Raw genomic sequence first — 26,619 nt, 5'->3', positions numbered from 1 at the left:
TCAACATCAATCCTCAGGAATGACATCTTTTACTCCTGTTTATACAATAACACCAGCTGTGGTGCGATTTCAAGAGCCTCCCAGCACCTCTGACAGTATGATGGCCAGAACGATTATAGCAAATACAGTGCCTGAAAATTTCCAAACAGCCCTTGAAATAAGAATCTGGAATAATACCTTGCTCCGAGTGGGCCTTGGTTCCATGGAAACCCAGAAAGTGGAAGCTATAGTCAATCCTGCAAATTCATATCTTCAACATAATGATGGACTTGCTGCTGACCTAGCGGATGCAGGGGGCCGTAGTATCCAACAGGACTCTAACCTACTGGTAAAACAACAAGGGCCCATTTCAACCTCCCAATTGGCAGTTACAGGTTCCGGGACACTGCCTTGTAACATGATTATACATGCTGTTGGTCCCCGATATGCATCTGAACAACATGACGCTTGTATAAAGGAGCTTCAGTCCACAATACACCGCATTCTTGATTTAGCTAAAAACAGGAAAATTTGCACTTTGGCTATTCCACCCATTAGTTCTGGTCTTTTCGGATTTCCTCGGGATATCTGTGCCAGTGTAATAGTGTCCTTTATTAAACATCACCAACCAATACCAACATTGCAAGAAATCAGGCTCATCTCTAACACGAACAGAACTGTCCAAGCTCTGGTGAATGGTGTTAACTTATTCGATCAACCTAACCTCTTGGGTAAACAACCACAAGATGACTCAAATGACTTAATACCTGGCCTACCTAAATTCACTCTATCAACAGTGTTGCCTATACAGACTAATAACTCAGATGATCTATTGCCTGGCTTTTCAAGACCTCAAGAAACAAGACCTAGATCACCAGAAACAATACCAATGTCCGCCACACCTAGTGGGGAAACAAATGCACCAGGAAGAGCAGCCTGAAATACTCATCACAAGTATTTTCCGTTTACTCTGGTAGAAGTAAATAATCTCGTAAGCCAACTCCCTGACCCAGAGAAAAAGCCAATGCCTTTCTATAGGAGGATCAAGCAAATTCATCAAACCTATTCATCAGTATGGAAGGATTTACAGCATGTGGCCTCTATTAAGGCTGGAGACACTTTCTGGCCTATCATCTCCACAAGTCTTGACAGCACTCATATTATGGACCAAGAGACATATTCTTCTGGAACAGAATTCTGCAGACAATTACATGCTTGGGCCAGAGACCGCCTAGCCTCCAGCTCTACCAACATATCTGATGCATCTCAAGAGCCTATGGAAACTGCTGAGAAATTCTTCTCCAGGCTGCTTAGACTGTTCCAGGATCAAGGCTATGACCTGGAAACCAAATTCCATAAGTCAGCTTTCGTCAATACCTTTGTTAGTGGCCTGACTGAAAATACAAAAAAAGAGACTTATGGCTACTAGGCCTGAATATGTGGAACTTGAACCAAAACAAATCTTACTCATTGTGAAGGCTATCGAGAAACAAAGTGAAGTTTCACCTGCTTAAAAATCCTCTGAAGTGGCAATCTGTCAAGATGCACTTACAATGTATAATGGAGCAACCCAACCACAAACTACTCAATACCCTGTTCAGAATTATGTCTCTCAAGACCAAACTGTCTCTCCTCGGAACCGTAATCGGAATGATGCACAACGAAGACCATCAGGCAGACTCCTCAATTGCTACAGATGTGGTAAAATAGGACATATCCAGCGCAACTGCAGATCCAGACCTCTTCCTTCTGACTACCAAATGAATTCAGCCATTATAAGACCAAGAATGTCACAAGATTACTATAGTATGGATCAACAACAATCTAGACCTTCCCCTGGATTCCCTCCACACTTCAGGATGAATCAGCAATGGACACCCAACAATGGAATGACTCAACAGGATGCACCTAATCGTGTCAGATTCAGAAATCCTCAAGAATCCAGTTCTGAACACAATCCTCACTCCTCCAACTACTCAGACTTTCAACAACTACCTTATGGTCCTCGCTAGGACATTGGCAAGCCTGTGCCCCCACTGATTTCTCAAGTATCCACTCATACCGGCTTTACTAGATCAGGACCAACCTCTTTTGTAAATCTTACAGTCAGTGTCAAAACTCTTCCTTTCCTAGTGGACACAGGTGCAGCCAGATCTGTAATATGCTCTAAAGACTTACCATGCACTTCTCTTATCTCCTCTGATCGTCTTTCTTGTGTGGGGGTAGATGGCACACCTGTTACTTGAAACCTCACCCACCCTATACCTATTGGAGCACATCAAGATATCCTTTCCCGGCTCCTTATATCGGATACCTGCCCAATCAACCTGTTAGGTGCAGATTTACTCCTGAAGCTTAAAGCCACCATAAAATATGAGGATGATGGCATGCACCTTGAGTTATCTCAACCTCTCACACCTGAAGAAGTCTGTATTTTGAAAGCCTCTCCACTGATGGACATGCATATCGAAACAAAGACTATACCCGATATCTATCTACAAGAAATCCCAGACTGTGTCTGGTCCAAAGGCCCAGATGATATTGGACTCTTACCTGTTCCACCTGTTAAAGTCTTCCTAAAACCTGGAGCAAAAATACCTAGAGTACCCCAGTATCCACTTAAGGCAAATCATAGTTACATAGTTACATAGTTAGTATGGTTGAAAAAAGACATACGTCCATCAAGTCCAACCAGGGAATTGAAGGGAAGGGTGTAAGGGGATAAGGGAAAGGGATGTAGTTTTATAATTCTGCATAAGCATTAATGTTATTTTGTTTCAGGAATGTATCTAACCCTGTTTTAAAGCTGTTAATTGTTCCTGCTGTGACCAGTTCCTGAGGTAGACCGTTCCATAAATTCACAGTCCTCACGGTAAAGAAGGCGTGTCGGCCCTTTAGACTAAACCTTTTCTTCTCCAGACGGAGGGAGTGCCCTCTCGTCCTTTAGGGGGGTTTAACCTGGAACAGTTTTTCTCCATATTTTTTGTATGGGCCATCTATATACTTATATACGTTTATCATATCCCCCCTTAAACGTCTCTTCTCAAGACTAAACAATTGTAACTCCTTTAATCGCTCCTCATAGCTAAGATGTTCCATGCCCCATATTAGTTTAGTCGCGCGTCTCTGCACCCTTTCCAACTCCGCAGTGTCCCTTTTATGAACAGGCGACCAAAACTGAACAGCATATTCCAGGTGAGGCCGTACCAATGCTTTATAAAGGGGGAGTATTATGTCCCTGTCCCTTGAGTCCATGCCTCTTTTTATACATGACAATATCCTTTGGAAGCAGCAGCCTGACATTGCTTGCTATTCTGTAGTCTGTGATCTACAAGTACACCCAGATCCTTCTCTACCAGTGACTCTGCCAGTTTAATCCCCCCTAAGACATACGATGCATGCAAGTTATTAGTACCCAGATGCATAACTTTACATTTATCCACATTGAACCTCATTTGCCAAGTGGATGCCCAGACACTTAGTCTATCCAAGTCATCTTGTAACTTATGCACATCCTCTATAGACCGTACCGTGCTACAAAGCTTGGTGTCATCTGCAAAGATAGAAACAGAGCTGTTAATACCATCCTCTATATCATTGATAAATAAATTAAACAACAGCGGGCCCAGTACTGAACCTTGGGGTACACCACTAATTGCCGGGGACCAATCGGAGTACGAATCATTGACCACCACTCTCTGGGTACGATCCATGAGCCAGTGTTCAATCCAGTTACAAACTAAAGTTTCCAAGCCCAAAGACCTTAACTTACCTGTCAGACGTCTGTGAGGGACAGTATCAAACGCTTTGGCAAAATCCAGAAACACTATATCCACAGCCATTCCTCTGTCAAGGCTTCTACTCACCTCTTCATAAAAGCAAATTAGATTGGTTTGACAACTTCTATCCTTAGTAAACCCATGCTGGCTATCACTTATAATACTATTATCCCCTATGTATTCCTGTATGTAATCCCTTATAAGTCCTTCAAACAAATTACCCACAATGCACGTTAGACTTACCGGTCAAGAAACTTCTCTTTCTGAACAAATCGCAACTCTTCTCAAGAATGGCGCCTTAATCAAATGTGTTTCCCCGGCAAACACTCCTTTGTTTCCAGTAAAGAAGAAGACGCCAAAAGGACAACCTGAGAAGTTCCGCACGGTACATTACCTTCGTGCCATTAATGCTGCCACAGTTCTGGATACTCCCATTGTGCCTAACCCACATACTCTGCTCTGCTCAATACCCCCAAATGCCATGTTTTTTTTACTGTTCTGGACTTAGCCAATGCTTTCTTCAGCGTTCCTTTGCATCCAGACTGCCAATACCTCTTTGCTTTTACTCACCAAGGAGGACAATACACCTGGACACGCTTGCCACAGGGAGCTCAAGACTCCCCTAATCACTTTTCTCAAGCCTTATCCACTTGTCTGAATTCATGGGTCTGTGCCCATCCTAATGTGACTTTACTTCAATATGTGGATGACCTTCTACTCTGTGCCACATCGCAAGATGAGTGTGCCACCACTTCAGTTGATCTGCTATCTTTTCTTTCTTCAATCAACTGCAAGGTGTCCCTAGGAAAAGTTCAGTGGGCACAACAAAAAGTTGTCTTCCTAGGACATTGTATCTCTCAAGGGGCTAAACACCTCACGGAAGATAGGAAGCAAGCCATACAAGAAATTCCTGTGCCTACAACTGTTAAGCAATTGCAAGCCTTTCTTGGTATGATCACTTACTGCCGACAATGGATTCCAGATGCCTCAGCACTGATGCAACCCCTGTATGATGCTATTCCAGCTATGACTCAGAAGCAACCACTATCATGGGAAGCTGTACAGTGTTTGAACCGCCTAAAAGACCTTATCCTGTCCGCCCCAGCACTTGGTATCCCAAATTACGAACTGCCGTTTTATCTGTTTGTCGCTGAAACCAAGGGCCATGCCTTTGGAGTCCTTGCACAAAAGCATGGAGACAAATTAAGACCTTTGGGATATTACTCATGCAGACTAGATCCTGTTGCACAAACTGCACCAACCTGCCTTCGAGCTGTGTTAGCAGCTAAAGACCTTCTGGACAACACTTCAGACATCATTCTTGGACATTACATTGTTATCCTTGCTCCACATGATCTAAAAGCTATTCTAACACAATGCCAAAGAAATCAACTTACTCTACAAAGACAAGTGAAACTTCAATGCTCTCTCTTACTCCCGGATAATGTCACTCTTCAAAGGTGCACAATCCTCAATCCAGCTAACCTGCTTCCTCTCTCGAGGGGGGATGATGAAGAAAAACAAATTGAACAAAATGATGGAGACCTTGGTGATCCTGAGCCCAATTGCTTAGAGATTATGGAAATGGAGACATCACATTTACGGTCCAGGAAACACCATTGGAAAATGCAACCTTCACTCCTACACAGATGGGTCCAGATATGCTGATGAAGGTGACCATTTCCATACGGGATACTCAGTAGTTAGCCCGTTCGAAGTTTTGCTGGCAAGACCACTCCCTTCCCGTGTCTCAGCACAAGAGGCGGAACTTATTGTCCTAACTGAAGCCTGCCGCATCTCGGAAGGACAAACGGTCAACATCTACACGGACTCTGCCTATGGGCATGGAATGACTCTGGACTTCGGATTGAAATGGGCCCTAAGGGGGTACATGACTGCAAGTGGAACCCCTATAAAGAACTTTGAAGCTGTCAGAATCCTGATTGAAGCCTTAAAACTGCCTAAACAAGTGGCGATCATCAAAATCAAAGCGCATGGAAGATTGGACTCTGACCAAGCCGCTAAAGAAGCTGCAATACTGCCGCTCGCTCGAGAGGAAGCAGGGGTATATGTGGTAACAAGAGGACAGAAGAAAGGATCAGAAAAACCAGAAGAGGAAAAAGGAAATCCCGGACTCAAGACACTGAAACAGTTCCAGACTCAAGCCTTGGACAAGGAAAAGAATATGTGGGAGAAGATGTGAGCTGAATTAGATGAATTAGACGGCCTATGGAGGAAAGAAGACAGAATTTGCCTTCCTCAAGCCCTTTATCCGGGGGTGAGTCAATGGGCTCATGGGGTCACCCACAGAGGAAAAAAACAAATGATCACTTCTATCAACAAAATCTACCTTGCACCAGGAATAACAACACCAGTTGAACAATATGTCAAGGGATGTGACATTTGTAACACCTGCAACCCTGGAAGAACAGAAGTTTCTCCGAGGAAACACTTGGCCAAACCTTACTACCCATTTCAGAGAATCCAAATTTACCACATGCAATTGCCCAAAAGTGGAAAGTTTGAGTACGTGCTAGTAGCAGCGGACATGTTCTCAGGATGGCCAGAAGCCTACCCAGTCACTAATATTACAGCAAAGACTACTGTAAAGAAACTACTAACAGAACTGGTATGTAGATTTGGAGTCCCCGAAGTAATTGAAAGGACCAGCTTTCATTGCAGATATTACAAGAGAACTTTGGAGAATGGTGGGAGCAGACCTTGGACTCCATACTCCATATCATCCTCAGAGCAGTGGGAAAGTTGAAAGACTGAATGGCACCCTAAAGAACAAAAGCCTAAAAGCCAGTAAAGAACTGTCCCTTCCATGGCCAGAAGTGCTGCCCATAGCCCTGTGCTCTGTTAGAAACACACCCGACAGCCAACAGGTCTAACCCAATATGAGATACTTTTTTGGGGGGTCCCTAAGCTAGGATGTTATTACCCTCAGCAGCTTAGTGCAGGAAATGATAATTTAGTAGAATTTGTTATTACCCTGTGCAATGAGCTGAAAGTAACACATGCTGCAGTTTATTCTTCCATTCCAGATCCAGACACTAAGCAAGGAAGTCACAATCTGCAGCCCGGAGAGTTTGTCCTTGTGAAAAAACACGTGAGGGGGCCGCTGGAGCCTAGATTCGAAGGCCCTTACCAAGTCCTACTGACAACTCCGACCTCAGTGAAACTGGAAGGAAAATCAACATGGATACATGCCTCACACTGCAAGAGGGTTCCTACACCATGCTCCTGATACATATCCTTTTTTGTATAAATGGAATGCAAACCCAGCAACCCGATTCACAATGGGCCGACCAGGAGATTTACCCCACACTTTGGTATGACTCCTCCGGTGCCCGAGTGGCAACCTTTGACTTTGATTACTGTGCCATAGTAAAGTGTGCCGGCGTGCAAGAACAATGTCTCATGTATGAAGATGATAAATCAATATACATATGTGTGATTGATGACTACTGGGGGAACACTTGTGACTATTGGGGAACAGTGGGATGGAACACAGGGACTGACTGGAACTATAAACCACAGAGTGCCGATAGGAGAAAGGACAACACTGGCAAGTCTCTACTCCAGAGAATGACACTTACTAAATCGGGCTCCTGTAATGAAAATGGAAAAACTGGTTCTAGTATGCCTCTTATCATCAGGATAGAAAACCCCGGCCCACAAGATCAGGGGGAATTTATTCTAGGGTCATACATGAAGGGACACCCGAGACGAAATTGGAGAAAATTCAGGCTAATGGACCTGGCCATTCAAAGGGCATCTAGAGGTCAGTCAAGAGCAATACCACAACCTGCCCAGGTTTTTAAAGATCAAATGGTGACTACAGCAGACCCCACAATTGATGATACCATGATAGTTGAAACCAGGTCCTCAGACACTAACCTATGGCTAGAATGGATAAAATATACCGTAAAAAAACATAATAAATCAGACTGTTACGTATGTGCTTCAGCCAGACCTCACCTTGGGACAGTTCCTTTAAACATTCCAGAAGAGAGTCAGGAGTGTTTTATTAGTCTTTTTACCAATATGACCACTGACTATACTAAATGTGAACAATGGAAAAAGGAGTACCCTTTAATAACCAAGACAACTGAGCCGAGTGAGGGCATTACCATTTACAAGGGAAATTATACCTGTTATGCTAGCAGAGGAGGGAAAGGTATATTTATGGGAATGTTTCCCAAAGGGCACTGCTCAGAATACAGCAAACTAAGTTGACAGCAGATACAAAACCAGGTTTACTCCCTAGGTGACATTTACTGGATCTGTGGTGACATGAAAATCCGAATGCGACTAGAGGGTGACTGGACGGGTGAATGTGCACTAGCCAAAGTTCTAATGCCTCTGCACATAATCCCAGATCAGGAGTACAAGACCAGATTAGCTGAACCAGTAGATACTCAAAGTAGGGGGAAGAGGGAGGCCCCTGGAGGTAGCCTAGACCCACATGTGTACTTTGATGCTATTGGAGTCCCCAGGGGGATACCTGATGAGTTTAAAGCAAGAGACCAGGTAAAAGCAGGGATTGAATCAATTCTTCTGTCATGATCCGGACTGGTATGCGGAGAGGACACGGGTGGTGGATCCTCTGTGTCAGTGAGGTGATGGCGTGGGCCGTACCTGGGGAACGGAATCTAAGGGGTTACTGGTTTTCACCAGAGCCCGCCGCAAAGGGGGATGGACTTGCAGCGGCAGGTAACCCCCAGGTCGTTCCACCCGATAGCGACTCAACCTCACTGACAGCTGAGACAGGCGGGGTACACAGGGACAAGGCAGGAGCAAGGTCGGATGTAGCAGAAGGTCTGGGCAGGCAGCAACGGTTCGTAGTCAGGGCAACGGCAAGGGTCTGGGTACACAGGCAATGGAACACACAGAAACTCTTTCACAGGGCACAAGGCAATAAGATCCGGCAAGGACAGGAAGGGGAAGTGAGTTTATATAGTGTAGGGAGTGTAAGGAACCAATTGGGCCAGGCACCAATTAATGGTGCACTGGCCCTTTAAATCTGAGAGACCCGGAGCACGCGCACCCTAGAGAGCGGGGCCGCGTGCGCCGGGACTCAGCAGGAGGACGGGGCAGGTGAGAGACACGGGGCGCGATCCAAGAGCGGGCACGTCCCGCACCTCGGATCGCGTCCCCTCTGGGAACATGGAAGCAGTGCTCGCGGTCATCGGTGCCGACCGGAGCGCTGCATAAAGAAGCACGCGACGAGCGCTCCGGGGAAGCAGCGGGACCCAGAGCGCTCGGCGTGACAGTACCCTCCCATTGGGTCTCCCCCTCTTTTTGGAGCCCAGGAACCTATGGATGAGTTCTTTGTTGAGGATATTGTCCTCAGGCTCCCAAGACCTCTCTTCGGGGACACAATTCTCCCAGTCAATAAGAATTTTTTTTTTTACCTCTGATGAGGATTTCTTTTACCGAGAAGACGTCAGAGGACCCAGTGACAGGAGGAGGAACGTTGGGGAAAAATCGGTGAAGAATGAGAGGTTTGAGAAGGGATACATAAAAGGAGTTAGGAATACGAAGGAGGAAGATGAAGCTTGTAGGAGACAGAGTTGATTTGACTTTTGACTCTGAACGGCCCGAGGTAACGAGGACCCAGCTTGTAGCCAGGGACACGAAACCGAATATATTTGGCAGAGAGCCACACTTTGTCACCAGGGGCAAAGACAGGAGGAGTTCTTCTCTTCTTATCCGCATGTTTCTTCATGCGAGAAGAGGCCAGTGAGAGCGACTTTTGAGCCTCCTTCCAGATAGTGGAGAAGTCCCGGGTCCATTCATCTACGGCAGGAACTCCAGATGAAGTGGGGATGGGGGGAAGTCGGTGACGGCCATACACCACAAAGAACGGAGACTTGGCGGATGACTCAGAGTTTTTGAAATTGTACGAGAATTCAGCCCAGTGTAACAGGTTGACCCAATCATCTTGGCGGGAGGAGACAAAATGTCACAGGTAGTCACCAAGGATCTGGTTCACTCTCTCCACTTGTCCATTGGACTGTGGGTGGTAGGAGGACGAGAAATGTAATTTGATCTTTAATTGATTACAGAGAGCTCTGCAAAATTTAGACACAAATTGAACGCCTCTATCTGAGACGATATGCGTGGGAAGCCCGTGAAGACGAAAAATCTGCAGAAAAAATAGCTTTGCCAACTGTGGCGCAGAAGGAAGGCCTGGAAGCGGAATAAAGTGAGCCATTTTGGAAAAACGATCAACGACCACCCAGATGACAGTGTTGCCATGGGATACAGGAAGATCAGTGATGAAGTCCATGGCTATGTGGGACCAAGGCTGTTGAGGCACTGGCAGCGGATGGAGAAGACCTGAAGGCTTCTGACGAGGGGTCTTGTAACGTGCACATACTGTACAGGCTCGTACAAAATCGGTCACATCCTTTTCCAAAGAAGGACCACCAATAGTGTCTGGCAATAAACTGTAAATTCTTTTTTATTCCAGCGTGACCAGCCAGAAGGGAGGAATGGCCCTATTTGAGGATCTGGAGGCGAAGATGGGGAGGAACATAAGTCTTTCCTGGAGGGACTGGTACCAGAGAAGCAGGAGCAGAAGAGATCAGGCACTCAGGCGGAATGATGTGCTGAGGAAGGGTCTCGGCTTCAGAGGCATCGGTGGTACGAGATAGAGCATCAGCTCTGACATTCTTGTCTGCGGGACGAAAATGGATCTGAAAGTTGAAACGGGCGAAAAACAACGACCACCAGGATTTAGCCGCTGGGGGGATTGGAGATAAGACAAATTTTTGTGATCAGTAAAAATGGTGATGGGGTGAAGGGATCCTTCCAAAAGATGTCTCCACTCCTCAAGGGCCAACTTAATCGCCAACAGTTCACGGTCTCCGATGGAATAATTTTTTTCTAGAGGTGAAAAGGTTTTGGAGAAAAATCCACAAGTGACATTTTTTCCTTTGGCGGATTTTTGTAGGAGAACAGCTCCGGCTCCAACAGAGGAGGCGTCAACCTTGAGGAAGAAGGGATTCTGAGGATCAGGTCTGGACAAGACTAGAGCAGAGGAGAAGGCGGCTTTGAGGTGGTTAAAGGCTTCCTCCGCCTGTGGCGGCCAGGATTTCGGATTAGCATTTTTCTTAGTCAGTGCTACAATAGGAGCAACGATGGTGGAGAAGTGGGGAATGAATTGACGGTAGTAATTAGCAAATCCGAGAAATCTTTGGATTGCTCACAGGCCAGTGGGACGAGGCCAATCCATTACCGCAGAAAGTTTATCAGGGTCCATTTGAAGACCTTGTCCGGACACAATGTAACCCAAGGAGGGAAGACTGCTGTGTTCGAATAGACACTTCTCAATTTTGGCGTAAAGTTGATTTTGGCTTAGTCGCTGGAGCACTTGACGAACATGAAGGCGATGTTCCCCTAGGTTGGAGGAAAAAATTAGGATGTCGTCAAGATAGACTACCACACAAGAGTACAGCATATCCCGAAAAATGTCATTAACAAAGTCCTGAAAGACTGCTGGGGCGTTGCATAGACCAAATGGCATAATTAGGTATTCAAAGTGACCATCTCTGGTATTGAAGGCGGTCTTCCATTCATCACCTGCTCGAATACGGATGAGGTTATAAGCACCCCTTAGATCTAGTTTGGTGAAAATCTTGGCACCTCGCAGTCGGTCGAAGAGTTCGGAGATGAACGGCACAGGATAGCGATTTTTTACGGTAATTTTATTGAGGCCGCGGTAATCAATACAAGGGCGGAGAGATCCATCTTTTTTAGCGACAAAGAAAAATCCAGCTCCAGCTGGGGTAGAGGATTTCCGGATAAAACCTCTTTTGAGGTTTTCTTGTATGTACTCAAACATAGCTTGGGTTTCCGGGGCAGAAAGTGGGTAAATCCTACCACGGGGCGGTGTGGTACCAGGGGGCAGGTCGATAGGACAGTCATAGGCTCTATGTGGTGGTAAGACCTCTGCCTGCTTTTTACAAAAGACGTCCGGAAAGTCCTGATAGGCCTTTGGAAGACTTGGCAAAGGAGTGGCCATGGAGACTTGGCAGGAAGAGACTGGGTGAAGACATCGCTTATGGCAAGAAGATCCCCAGCTCTTAATGTCCCCGGTGACCCAGTCGAGGCTAGGCGAATGACGTTGGAGCCAGGGCAAGCCCAGAAGAATTTCAGAAGTGCAGTTGGGTAGCAATAAAAATTCAATATGTTCATGATGGTGAACGCCAACAGTCATGAGTAGCGGTTGAGTGCGGTAACGCACGGTGCAAACCAGTCTTTCTCCATTGACGGAAGAAATGAAGAGAGGCTTGACGAGACGGTTAACTGGAATGTTGAATCTGTTTACTAGAGAGGCTTCAATGAAACTTCCTGCTGAACCCGAGTCCAAGATGGCCACAACGGAGAAGGAAGTAGCATTAGCGGGTATAGCAATCCGCACAGGTAAAGTCAATCGTAGAGAGGTAGAATTCACTCCTAGCAACGACTCTCCTACGTTGACTAGGTGAGTGGGTGCGTTTCTCAGACGCGGAGGACGAATAGGACAGTCTTTTAGGAAATGTTCGGGGCTTGCACAGTATAGACACAGGTTTTCATTCCTACGGCGAGTCCTCTCTTGTTGGGTCAGGCGAGACCTATCCACTTGCATAGCCTCCTCGGCAGGAGGCACAGGAACAGATCGCAAAGGACGTTGGAAGAGAGGAGCCTGGGAGGAAAACCGCCTGGTGTGAACAAGATCCTTTTCCTGACGAAGTTCCTGGCGTCTTTCCGAGAAACGCATGTCGATGCAGGTGGCCAAATGGATGAGTTCAGACAAGTTAGCAGGAATTTCTCGTGCGGCCAGGACATCTTTGATGTGACTGGATAAGCCTTTCTTGAAGGTCGCGCAGAGGGCCTCATTATTCCAGGAAAGCTCAGAGGCGAGGGTGCAGAACTGGATGGCGTATTTGCCCACAGAAGAACTCCCTTGGACAAGATTCAGCAAAGCAGTCTCGGCTGAGGAAGCCCGGGCTGGCTCCTCAAAGACAGGAGGCTGACCACGAACGCCACCTTAGACCGTTCTGAAGGAAATTGGTCCGACATCATCTCCAGGTGTAGGGAACACTGGGACAGGAATCCATGGCATAGTTTAGAGTCCCCATCAAACTTGTCTGGAAGAGACAGGCGGAAACAGGGAGCAGCCACTCGCTGAGGAGAAGATGCAGGAGCTGGCCGAGGAGATGGTTGCTGTTGTTGCGGCAGAAGCTGTTGCAGCATAGCGGTCAACTGAGTCAGCTGTTGTCCTTGTTGCACGATCTGCTGAGATTACTGGGTGACCACGGAGGTTAGGTCAGTGACACTGGGCAGCGGGACCTCAGCGGGATCCATGGCCGGATCTACTGTCAGGATCCGGACTGGTATGCGGAGAGGACACGGGTGGTGGATCCTCTGTGTCAGTGAGGTGATGGCGTGGGCCGTACCAGGGGAACGGAATCTAAGGGGTTACTGGTTTTCACCAGAGCCCGCCGCAAAGGGGGATGGACTTGCAGCGGCAGGTAACCCCCAGGTCGTTCCACCCGATAGCGACTCAACCTCACTGACAGCTGAGACAGGCGGGGTACACAGGGACAAGGCAGGAGCAAGGTCGGACGTAGCAGAAGGTCTGGGCAGGCAGCAACGGTTCGTAGTCAAGGCAACGGCAAGGGTCTGGGTACACAGGCAATGGAACACACAGAAACTCTTTCACAGGGCACAAGGCAATAAGATCCGGCAAGGACAGGAAGGGGAAGGGAGTTTATATAGTGTAGGGAGTGTAGTGTAGGGGGACTCAATTATTAGGGGGACAGACAGGGCAATCTGTCACAAAGACCGGGATCGCCGAACAGTGTGCTGTCTGCCTGGCGCACGAGTTCGGCACATCGCGGATCGGGTTGACAGGTTGTTGGGCGGGGCTGGAGAGGACCCAGCAGTCATGGTACATATTGGCACCAATGACAAAGTAAGAGGTAGGTGGAGTGTCCTTAAAAATGATTTCAGGGACTTAGGCCGCAAGCTTAAGGCAAGGACCTCCAAGGTAGTCTTTTCTGAAATACTACCAGTACCACGAGCCGCACCAGAGAGGCAGCGGGAGATCAGGGAGGTAAACAAGTGGCTCAGAAGCTGGTGTAGGAAGGAAGGGTTTGGGTTCATGGAGAACTGGGCTGACTTCGCTGTCGGTTACCGGCTCTACCGTAGGGACGGGCTGCACCTCAATGGGGAGGGTGCAGCTTTGCTTGGGGAGAAGATGGCTAGAAGGGTGGAGGAGTGTTTAAACTAGGGACTTGGGGGGAGGGAACCTACAGCAAAGAGGGGGAAGATAGTGTAGATAGAGAGGTGGGAATTATAAATGTACCTGGGGGTGGAGCGGAGGGAGGGGTTAGAATAGTTAATAGGAATAGGCTTCATAGGAAAATAAAACTTACACCCTTGAATCCCATTAACCCCAATAACATAAAGGATGGAAATGTAAAGTGTATGTTCACAAATGCCAGAAGCCTAGCAAATAAAATGGGGGAGCTTGAGGCCTTGATACTGGAGGAACATATTGATATAGTTGGGGTCACTGAGACATGGCTGGACTCCTCGCATGACTGGGCTGTCAATCTGCAGGGGTTTACATTGTTTCGCAAGGATAGAATGAACAGGAAAGGTGGTGGAGTTTGTCTGTATGTAAGAAGTGGTATGAAAGTCAGTGTGAACGATGCCATAGTGTGTGATGATTCTGAGTATGTGGAATCATTGTGGGTAGAATTACAAAAGGAGGGAAATACTGAAAAAATAGTATTTGGTGTAATCTACAGACCCCCTAATATCACTGAAGAGATAGAAGTTCGGCTTCATAAACAAATAGAGAGGGCCGCCCGGGCAGGTACAGTGGTAATAATGGGAGATTTTAACTATCCAGATATAGATTGGGGTCCGGGGTTGGCTAAAACTACAAAGGGGCGACAATTCCTAAATTTATTGCAGGATAATTTTATGGGCCAGTTTGTGGAGGACCCAACAAGAAGTGATGCCTTGTTGGATCTGATCATTTCCAACAACGCAGAGCTGGTTGGTAATGTAACTGTGCGGGAAAACCTTGGTAATAGCGACCACAATATAGTTACTTTTGACTTAAAATGTAGAAAACAAAGACAGGCGGGGAAGGCAAAAACATATAACTTTAAAAAGGCAAACTTCCCTGGGCTGAGGGCTGCACTACAGGACATAGACTGGGGGGAGGTGTTCTCAAATACTGATACAGAAGGTAAATGGGACATCTTTAAATTAACTCTAAATAACTATACAGCTAAATATATACCAAAGGGGAACAAATATAAACGATTGAAACTAAATCCTACATGGCTGACAAATGAGGTTAAAAGAGCAATAAACATCAAAAAAATAGCCTTCAAAAAATACAAATCTGATGGGTCAGCGATAACATTTAAACAGTACAAGGAGCTTAATAAAATCTGTAAAAATGTAATAAAAACAGCAAAAAATCAAAATGAGAGACAGGTGGCCAAAGAAAGCAAAACTAATCCTAAATATTTTTTTAGATATATAAATGCAAAAAAAACAAGGACAGAGCATGTAGGACCCCTTAATAATGATAATGGGGAGGTTGTCACAGGCGATCAAGAGAAGGCGGAGCTACTGAATGGGTTCTTTAGTTCTGTATACACTATGGAAGAAGGAGCTGACATTGGCCAGGTCAGTGCTGGTAACACATCATGTAATGTACTGAACTGGCTTAATGTAGAGATGGTACAAGGTAAGTTAAGTGATATAAATGTAAGCAAATCCCCAGGACCGGATGGACTACACCCAAGAGTTCTTAGAGAGGTAAGTTCAGTAATATCTGTACCCCTGTTCATGATATTTAGAGATTCTCTGGTGTCTGGTATTGTGCCAAGGGACTGGCGCAAGGCGAATGTGGTGCCAATCTTCAAAAAGGGCTCTAGGTCTTCCCCAGGAAACTATAGACCGGTAAGTTTAACGTGCATTGTGGGTAAATTGTTTGAAGGACTTATAAGGGATTACATACAGGAATACATAGGGGATAATTGTATTATAAGTGATAGCCAGCATGGGTTTACTAAGGATAGAAGTTGTCAAACCAATCTAATTTGCTTTTATGAAGAGGTGAGTAGAAGCCTTGACAGAGGAATGGCTGTGGATATAGTGTTTCTGGATTTTGCTAAAGCATTTGATACTGTCCCTCACAGATGTCTGACAGGTAAGTTAAGGTCTTTGGGTTTGGAAATTTTAGTTTGTAACTGGATTGAACACTGGCTCATGGATCGTACCCAGAGAGTGGTGGTCAATGATTCGTACTCTGATTGGTCCCCGGTTATTAGTGGTGTACCCCAAGGTTCAGTACTGGGACCGCTGTTGTTTAATTTATTTATCAATGATATAGAGGATGGTATTAACAGCTCTGTTTCTATCTTTGCAGATGACACCAAGCTTTGTAGCACGGTACAGTCTATAGAGGATGTGCATAAGTTACAAGATGACTTGGATAGACTAAGTGTCTGGGCATCCACTTGGCAAATGAGGTTCAATGTGGATAAATGTAAAGTTATGCATCTGGGTACTAATAACCTGCATGCATCGTATGTCTTAGGGGGGATTAAACTGGCAGAGTCACTGGTAGAGAAGGATCTGGGTGTACTTGTAGATCACAGACTACAGAATAGCATGCAATGTCAGGCTGCTGCTTCCAAAGCCGGCAGGATATTGTCATGTATCAAAAGAGGCATGGACTCAAGGGACAGGGACATAATACTCCCCCTTTATAAAGCATTGGTACGGCCTCACCTGGAATATGCTGTTCAGTTTTGGTCACCTGTCCATAAAAGGGACACTGCGGAGTTGGAAAGGGTGCAGAGACGCGCGACTAAACTAATATGGGGCATGGAACATCTTAGCTATGAGGAGCGATTAAAGGAGTTACAATTGTTTAGTCTTGAGAAGAGACGTTTAAGGGGGGATATGATAAACGTATATAAGTATATTAATGGCCCATACAAAAAATATGGAGAAAAACTGTTCCAGGTTAAACCCCCCCAAAGGACGAGGGGGCACTCCCTCCGTCTGGAGAAAAAAAAGTTTAGTCTCAAGGGGCGACACGCCTTCTTTACCGTGAGGACTGTGAATTTATGGAACGGTCTACCTCAGGAACTGGTCACAGCAGGAACAATTAACAGCTTTAAAACAGGATTAGATACATTCCTGGAACAAAATAAGATTAATGCTTATGAAGAAATATAAAATCTCATCCCTTCCCCAATATCGCGCCACACCCCTACCCCTTAATTCCCTGGTTGAACTTGATGGACATATGTCTTTTTTCGACCGTACTAACTATGTAACTAAGTAACCAATTGGGCCAGGCACCAATTAATGGTGCACTGGCCCTTTAAATCTGAGAGACCTGGAGCACGCGCACCCTAGAGAGCGGGGCCACGTGCGCCGGGACTCAGCAGGAGGACTGGGGCAGGTGAGAGACGCGGGACGCGATCCGAGAGCGGGCAAGTCCCGCACCTCGGATCACGTCCCCTCCGGGAACATGGAAGCAGCGCTCGCGGTCAGCGGTGCCGACCGGAGAAGCAGCGGGACCCGGAGCGCTCGGCGTGACATCTTCCCATAATCACTGCCAATAAAAATGTTGAATGGATAAACTACATATATTACAATCAACAAAGGTTCGTAAATTATACCAGGGATGCTCTTAAAGGATTAGCTGAGCAGTTTGGACCCACTTCTACCATGACCTTCCAAAATAGAATGGCCTTAGATATGATGTTGGCAGAGAAAGGAGGAGTATATAAAATGATTGGTGAGACCTGTTGCACTTACATACCGAGTAACACTGATCCAAATGGTAAAGTTACAAAAGCCATAAAGAAATTAGAGGATTTGTCTATAGAATTGAAGAAAATTTCAGGGATAAATGACCCCTGGGATCAATATTTTCCATGGTTAGGAGACTGGAAAAAATGGAATCTACAAGTAGCTATTATTTTAGTGGTCCTTATTGCCATGATAATAATAATTGGATGTTGCATAGTCCCCTGTGTAAAGAGAGCAATAATCTCCATTGTAGAGGCCACATCTCCAACAAGAACAATGTATATGGATGTTGAACCTAATACTTCAGCTGACTTGAACCAAATCGGTACATCAGACCCAAACATGACCGAGGGAATTCCCCCCATAAGAACAACTATCCTGTATGCGGATGGCTCGAAGGCAAACCCAGCAGAGTAGGGTGAACATAGAAGTCCCAGGTACAGGACTTGTCTGACTACAAAGGGGGCGGTTCGCTAGGGGCCGTTCGTCTCAATTCAGTGAAGCATCCCATACCCGTTTTTAATTTTTTTCCGCCTGAACTTGGGACTATTAGGCAGAACGCACCATAGGGAAAGATGGAGGAAAACAAAAGTTCTTAGGGGGGAATTGTTGGGTCTATAATATTCTGATATATTGATCGCTATATCTATACTCATATGCCTTTGCTGAATGCTGTATGCTAATGCAATATTGTAGAAGAATTTTTGTTTTCCTTAATACAAAACATTTCATAAACCTTGGATCAACGCCAGACAGCCCAAAATGCTAAATACAAAACCTTTCATCTTATCGCTTTGCCCTCTTCACTAAGACTATAACCTTGGGATGTAGACACTGAATACAGAACATATAAACATTGGACTTCGTGGAAAGATGAAGAAATTTCAAGACTTATGTTATGCCACAAATGACTAATCAGCATATAGAATGATGCATAGTTTATCCTTCAACCCTATACTCAGACTATTATCTGCTCGTGACTCTGAACAGAGGCCTTGAGACGGCACCATTCTGGATTAGGAAAGACAAAACATCGGATGAGCAGAGAACTTTTCCAAGAAATTAATGGACACTAGATATGCAGGAATTTTACGGACACAATAGTTGAACAACCAATTAGAACGTAATATGCTAATTGTGATGTCATAATTTGCTCACCTACTTTGTACATTGGTAAAACCAACTGTTTCTTCCTGAATAAAGTAGTACTCTTTTGGGAGCACCAGAGCTTCCAGCCAAGAAAGAGTGTATACCAACATATCCTGTGTGGTGTATATCTTTTTGTGTCGACACTTGGCAAAGTGTATAGCAGCCCGGTCAATCACATTTGGAAAGCCCCCACTCGACCCATCCTTAACAGTACTACCATAACTCCCGGGCAGTAGGCTCGCTGTCTTGGAGTTATACTTGACTCTGATCTGTCTTTCACTCCCCATATTCAGTCCCTTTCACGTTCTTGTCACCTGCATCTCAAAAACATTTCCAGAATCCGCCCATTTCTCACTACTGAAACTGCTAAAACTCTCATTATTGCTTTGATTCACTCCCGACCAGCGACCAGCTATCAACAGCGGCACCCATGCATCAAGGGGGGGATCTATGGCTCCGCTATTCCGCCTCTCCACCTCGCCTCCCAGCTGCATCAGGGTACCCAAACATCAGGCATAGGCATCAGCCAAGGTCCCATTGGTAAGCGTAGCTAATCATGGAGCTTCAGGACTAGGGGGGAGGAGTTAGCTTCTACTTCCTTTCGGCATGTTCCCCCCATCATATGGATTTTTAGGCACAAAATTGAAAGGGTTATGATTATTAACTCCTTAACGACGCAGGACGTATATTTACGTCCTCCGCCGGCTCCCGTGATATGCCGCGGGGTCACGCGATGTCCCCGCGTCATATCGGGTCGGTCCCGGCGGCTATCAAAGGCCGGGACCCAGCGGCTAATACAGGACATCACTGATCACGGTGATGCCCTGTATTATCAAAGCTGACCGCCGCGTCTGAAGTGAAAGTATCCTGGCTGCTCAGTCGGGCTGTTCAGGACCGCCGCGGTGAAATCACGGTGTCCCGAACAGCTTACAGGACACCGGGAGGGCCCTTACCTGCCTCCCCAGTGTCCGATCGACGAATGACTGCGCCGTGCCTGAGATCCAGGCAGGAGCAGTCAAGCGCCGATAACACTGATCAAAGGCGTGTTAATACACGCCAGTGATTAGCATGAGAGATCAGTGTGTGCAGTGTTATAGGTCCCTATGGGACCTATAACACTGCAAAAAAAAGTTAAAAAAAAGTGTTAATAAAGGTCATTTAACCCCTTCCCTAATAAAAGTTTGAATCACCCCCCTTTTCCCATAAAAAAAATAAAACTGTGTAAATAAAAAAATAAATAAACATATGTGGTATCGCCGCGTGCGTAAATGTCCAAACTATAAAAATATATAATTAATTAAACCGCACGATCAATGGCATATACGCGGAAAAAAATTCCAAAGTCCAAAAAAGCATATTTTTGGTCACTTTTTATACCATTAAAAAATGAATAAAAAGTGATCAAAAAGTCCGATCAAAATAAAAATGGTACCGATAAAAACTTCAGATCACGGCGCAAAAAATGAGTCCTCATACCTCCCTGTACGTGGAAAAATAAAAAATTTATAGGGGTCAGAATATGACATTTTTAAACTAATACATTTTCCTGCATGTAGTTATGATTTTTTACGGAAGTACAACAAAATCAAACCTATATAAGTAGGGTATTATTTTAACTGTATGGACCTACAGAATAATTAAAAAGTGTCATTTTTACCGAAATATGCACTGCGTAGAAACGGAAGCCCCCAAAAGATACAAATGGCGTTTTTTCTTCGATTTTGTCGCACAATGATTTTTTTTTCCGTTTCGCCGTGAATTTTTGGGTAAAATTACTAATGTCACTGCAAAGTAGAATTGGTGGCGCAAAAAATAAGCCATAATATGGATTTTTAGGTGGAAAATTGAAAGGGTTATGATTTCTAAAATGTAAGGAGGAAAAAACGAAAAAGCAAAAACTGAAAAACCCTGAGTCCTTAAGGGGTTAAAAAGTAAGGAGGAAAAAACGAAAGTGCAAAAATGAAAAAATGCTCAGTCCTTAAGGGGTTAAACTTTTAGAGGGTTTAGCGTTTATGCAGTACACTTTACGGTGAAAATTACATTTACATTTTTTTCTGTGAATCAATACGATTAAAATAAAACCTGTGTTTACATGCTTTACTATGATTGTACTACTTTATTGTAAAAAAAAAAAAAAAATCCAACTTTTTAAATTGATTGATTGCACCGTCTAAATGCGCAATCTATAAGTGCCAATAGCTCAGCGGCGAGGGACCTTACCTGCCTCCTTGCCTTCCGATTGGTGCTCTGATGTCCTGCAATGGCAGGCTAGAGCAGCAGAGCACCGATAACACTGAACAGTGCTGAGCCAAAGCTCAGTATTGAACAGTACAAGTAATCACAAGATTGCATATTATAGCCCCCTATGGGGACTAAAAAAAAAGAGTTAATAAAAATTAATTAACTTAACCCCTTCCCTAGTAAATGTTTGAATCACCCCCCTTTTCCCATTTTTTTTATAACATAATGTAATAAAAAATAAACATATGTGGAACCGCCATGTGCGTAAGTGTCCGATCTATTAACCCCTTCCCGCAAATGGACGTATATTTACATCCATTGCTGGCTCCCGCGGTATGACGCGCACTCAGCAGGTGAGTCTGCATCATACCCAGTGGGTCCCGGTTGCTATCAACAACCATGACCCGTGACTAATACCGGAAATCGCTGAAATTGCTAAAAACTTCAGATCACGGTGCAAAAAATGAGCCCTCATACCGCCCCATAAGCGGTAAAATAAAAAAGTTATAGGGGTCAGAAGATGACAATTTTAAACGTATACATTTTTCTGCATGTATTTATGATTTTTTACGGAAGTACAACAAAATCAAACCTATATAAGTAGGGTATCATTTTAATCGTATGGACCTACAGAATAAAGAGAAGGTGCCATTTTTACCGAAAAATGTACTGCCTAGAAACGGAACCCCCCAAAATTAAAAAATGGCGTTTTTTCTTCAATTTCGTCGCGCAATGATTTTTTTTTCCGTTTCGCCGTAGATTTTTGGGTAAAATGACTGATGTCACTGCAAAGTAGAATTGGTGGCGCAAAAAATAAGCCATAATATGGATTTTTCGGTGCAAAATTGAAAGGGTTATGATTTTTAAAAGGTGAGGAGGAAAAAACGAAAGTGCAAAAATGGAAAAACCTGTGGTCCCCCCTTAAGGACCAGGCCATTTTACACCTTAAGGACCAGAGTGTTTTTTGCAAATCTGACCACTGTCACTTTAAACATTAATAACTCTGGAATGCTTTTAGTTATCATTCTGATTCCGAGATTTTTTTTTTCGTGACATATTCTACTTTAACTTACTGGTTAAATTTTATGGTAACTTGCATCCTTTCTTGGTGAAAAATCCCCAAATTTGATGAAAAAAATGAAAATTTTGCATTTTTCTAACTTTGAAGCTCTCTGCTTGTAAGGAAAATGGATATTCAAAATAAATTTTTTTTGGTTCACATATGCAATATGTCTACTTTGGATTTGAAGGGTCTTCATATTAGAAATACCCCATAAAAGACCCCATTATAAAAACTACACCCCCCAAAGTATCAACAACCATGACCCGTGACTAATACCGGAAATCGCTGAAATTGCTAAAAACTTCAGATCACGGTGCAAAAAATGAGCCCTCATACCGCCCCATAAGCGGTAAAATAAAAAAGTTATAGGGGTCAGAAGATGACAATTTTAAACGTATACATTTTTCTGCATGTATTTATGATTTTTTACGGAAGTACAACAAAATCAAACCTATATAAGTAGGGTATCATTTTAATCGTATGGACCTACAGAATAAAGAGAAGGTGCCATTTTTACCGAAAAATGTACTGCCTAGAAACGGAACCCCCCAAAATTAAAAAATGGCGTTTTTTCTTCAATTTCGTCGCGCAATGATTTTTTTTTCCGTTTCGCCGTAGATTTTTGGGTAAAATGACTGATGTCACTGCAAAGTAGAATTGGTGGCGCAAAAAATAAGCCATAATATGGATTTTTCGGTGCAAAATTGAAAGGGTTATGATTTTTAAAAGGTGAGGAGGAAAAACGAAAGTGCAAAAATGGAAAAACCTGTGGTCCCCCCTTAAGGACCAGGCCATTTTACACCTTAAGGACCAGAGTGTTTTTTGCAAATCTGACCACTGTCACTTTAAACATTAATAACTCTGGAATGCTTTTAGTTATCATTCTGATTCCGAGATTTTTTTTTTCGTGGCATATTCTACTTTAACTTACTGGTTAAATTTTATGGTAACTTGCATCCTTTCTTGGTGAAAAATCCCCAAATTTGATGAAAAAAATGAAAATTTTGCATTTTTCTAACTTTGAAGCTCTCTGCTTGTAAGGAAAATGGATATTCAAAATAAATTTTTTTTGGTTCACATATGCAATATGTCTACTTTGGATTTGAAGGGTCTTCATATTAGAAATACCCCATAAAAGACCCCATTATAAAAACTACACCCCCCAAAGTATTCAAAATGACATTCAGTGAGTTAACCCTTTAGGTGTTTCACAAGAATAGCAGCAAAGTGAAGGAGAAAATTCAAAATCAAAATTTTTTACACTCGCATGTTCTTGTAGACCCAATTTTTGAATTTTTGCAAGGGGTAAAAAGGAGAAAATTTTTACTTGTATTTGAAACCCAATTTCTCTCGAGTAAGCACATACCTCGTATGTCTATGTTAATTGTTCAGCGGGCGCAGTAGAGGGCTCAGAAGGGAAGGAGCGACAAATGGTTTTTGGGGGGCATGTCACCTTTAGGAAGCCCCTATGGTGCCAGGACAGCAAAAAAAAAAAACACATGGCATACCATTTTGGAACTAGACCCCTCGGGGAACGTAACAAGGGGTAAAGTGAACCTTAATACCCCACAGGTGTTTCACGACTTTTGCATATGTAAAAAAATAATAATAATTTTTACCTAAAATGCTTGGTTACCCAAAAATTTTACATTTTAAAAAAGGATAATAGCAGAAAATACCCCCCAAAATTTGAAGCCCAATTTCTCCCGATTTAGAAAACACCCCATATGGGGGTGAAAATTGCTCTGCTGGGGAACTACAGGTCTCAGAAGAGAAGGAGTCACATTTGGCTTTTTGAAAGCAAATTTTGCTCTGGGGGCACACCGCATTTAGGAAGCCCCTATGGTGCCAGAACAGCAAAAAAAAACAAACACATGGCATACCATTTTGGAAACTAGATTCCTCGGGGAACATAACAAGGGGTAATGTGAACCTTGATACCCTACAGGTGTTTCACGACTTTTGCATATGTAAAAAAAAATTATTTTTTTTACCTAAAATGCTTGGTTTCCCAAAATGTTTACATTTTTAAAAAGGGTAATAGCAGAAAATACCCCCCAAAATTTGAAGCCCAATTTCTCCAGATTCAGAAAACACCCCATATGGGGGTGAAAAGTGCTCTGCTGGCGCACTACAGGTCTCAGAAGAGATAGAGTCACATTTGGCTTTTCTAAAGCAAATTTTGCTCTGGGGGCATGCCGCATTTAGGAAGCCCCTATGGGGCCAGAACAGCAAAAAAAAACACATGGCATACCATTTTGGAAACTAGACCCCTCGGGGAACGTAACAAGGGGTAATGTGAACCTTAATACCCTACAGGTGCTTCACGAATTTTGCATATGTAAAAAAAAACATTTTTTTTTACCTAAAATGATTGGTTTCCCAAAATTTTTACATTTTTAAAAGGATAATAGCAGAAAATACCCCCCCAAAATTTGAAGCCCAAATTCTCCCGAGTACGGCGATACCCCATATGTGGCCCTAAACTGTTGTCTTGAAAGACGACAGGGCTCCAAAGTGAGAGCGCCATGCGCATTTGAGGCCTAAATTAGGGACTTGCATAGGGGTGGACATAGGGGTATTCTAAGCCAGTGATTCCCAAAAAGGGTGCCTCCAGCTGTTGTAAAACTCCCAGCATGCCTAGACAGTCAGTGGCTATCTGCCGATACTAGGAGTAGTTGTTTTGCAACAGCTGGAGGCTCCGTTCTGGAAACAGTGGCATACCAGACGTTTTTCATTTTTATTGGGGAGGGGGGCTGTGTATATGTAGTGTTTTTTACTTTTTATTTTATTTCTTGGTAGTGTAGTGTTTTTAGGGTACAGTCGCATGGGCGGGGGTTCACAGTAGTTTCTCGCTGGCAGTTTGAGCTGCGGCAGAAAATTTGCCGCAGCTCAAACTTGCAGCCGGATACTTATTGTAAACCTCCGCCCACGTCAGTGTACCCTGTACATTCACATTGGGGGGGGGGGGGGGGGGGAACATCCAGCTGTTGCAAAACTACAACTCCCAGCATGTACGGTCTATCAGTGCATGCTGGGAGTTGTAGTTTTGCAACAGCTGGAGGCACACTGGTTGTGAAACACCAAGTTTGGTAACAAACTCAGTGTTTTGCAACCAGTGTGCCTTCAGCTGTTGCAAAAGCTACAACCCCCAGCATGTACGGACAGCGGAAGGGCATGCTGGGTGTTGTAGTTATGCAACAGCTGGAGGCATACTACTTTGGCTGGGGATGCTGGCGATTGTAGTTATGCAACAGCTGGAGACACACTGGTTTGCTACTTAACTCAGTGTGCCTTCAGCTGTTGCAAAACTACAACTCTCAGCAGTCACCGACAGCCAACGGGCATGCTGGGAGTTGTAGTTATGCAACCAGCAGATGCACCACTACAACTCCCAGCATGCACTTTAGCTGTTTGTGCAAGCTGGGAGTTGTAGTTATACAACAATTACATCCCTTTCCCTTATCCCCTTACATCCTTCCCTTCAATCCCCTGGTTGGACTTGATGGACGTATGTCTTTTTTCAACCATACTAACTATGTAACTATGTAACAACTGAAGGTACAATTTTCCATAGAAAAAATGTGCCTCCAGCTGTTGCAAAACCATAAGTCCCAGCATGCCCATAAGGGAATGCTGGGAGTTGTGGTTGTCTGCCTCCTGCTGTTGCATAACTACAGCTCCCAGCATGCCCTTTTTGCATGCTGGGAGCTGTTGCTAAGCAACAGCAGGAGGCTGTCACTCACCTCCTGCTGCTGCTCCACGCCGCATCAGGTCAGTCCCTCGCCGCCGCCGCTGCTCCTGGGGCCCCGATTCCAACATTAACGCCGGGGATCGAGGTCCACAGCACCCGGGGTGCACGTCCCGCACCCGCTCACGTCCTCCGGAAGAGGGGCGGAGCGGGTTGCGGGAGTGACACCCGCAGCAGGCGCCCTGATTGGTCGGCCGGTAAATCGGCTGACGAATCAGGACGATAGTGAGGTGGCACCAGTGCCACCTCATCCCTGCTGGCTATGGCTGTTCGGGGCCGTATCTGACGGCCCCGATCAGCCAGTAATTCCGGGTCACCGGAGACCCGATTGACCCGGAATCGCCGCAGATCGCTGGACTGAATTGGCCAGCGATCTGCGGCCATCGCCGACATGGGGGGGCATAATGACCCCCCTGGGCGATATGCTGCGATGTCTGCTGAACGATTTCAGCAGGCATCGTGCACCGGCTCCCCTCCGGCTAGCGGCGGGGGGCCGGGAATGGACAGGACGTACTCCTACGTCCTCGGTCCTTAAGGACTCGGAAACGGGGGTGTAGGAGTATGTCCATTTTCCTTAAGGGGTTAAGGGGTTAAAGGGGTTATCCAGGAAAACTTTTTTTTCTATATATCAACTGGCTCTAGAAAGTTAAACAGATTTGTAAATTACTATTACTACTACTACTATTACTATTAAAAAATCTCAATCCTTTCAGTACTTATGAGCTGCTGAAGTTGAGTTGTTCTTTTCTGTCTAAGTGCTCTCTGATAACACCTGTCTCAGGAACTCTCCAGAGTAGAAGCAA

Source organism: Hyla sarda, chromosome 6 (genome assembly GCF_029499605.1).
Source record: "Hyla sarda isolate aHylSar1 chromosome 6, aHylSar1.hap1, whole genome shotgun sequence".
Lineage (NCBI taxonomy): Eukaryota > Metazoa > Chordata > Amphibia > Anura > Hylidae > Hyla > Hyla sarda.
The sequence above is the reverse complement of the archived record's forward strand: the minus strand, read 5'-3'. Positions refer to the sequence as shown.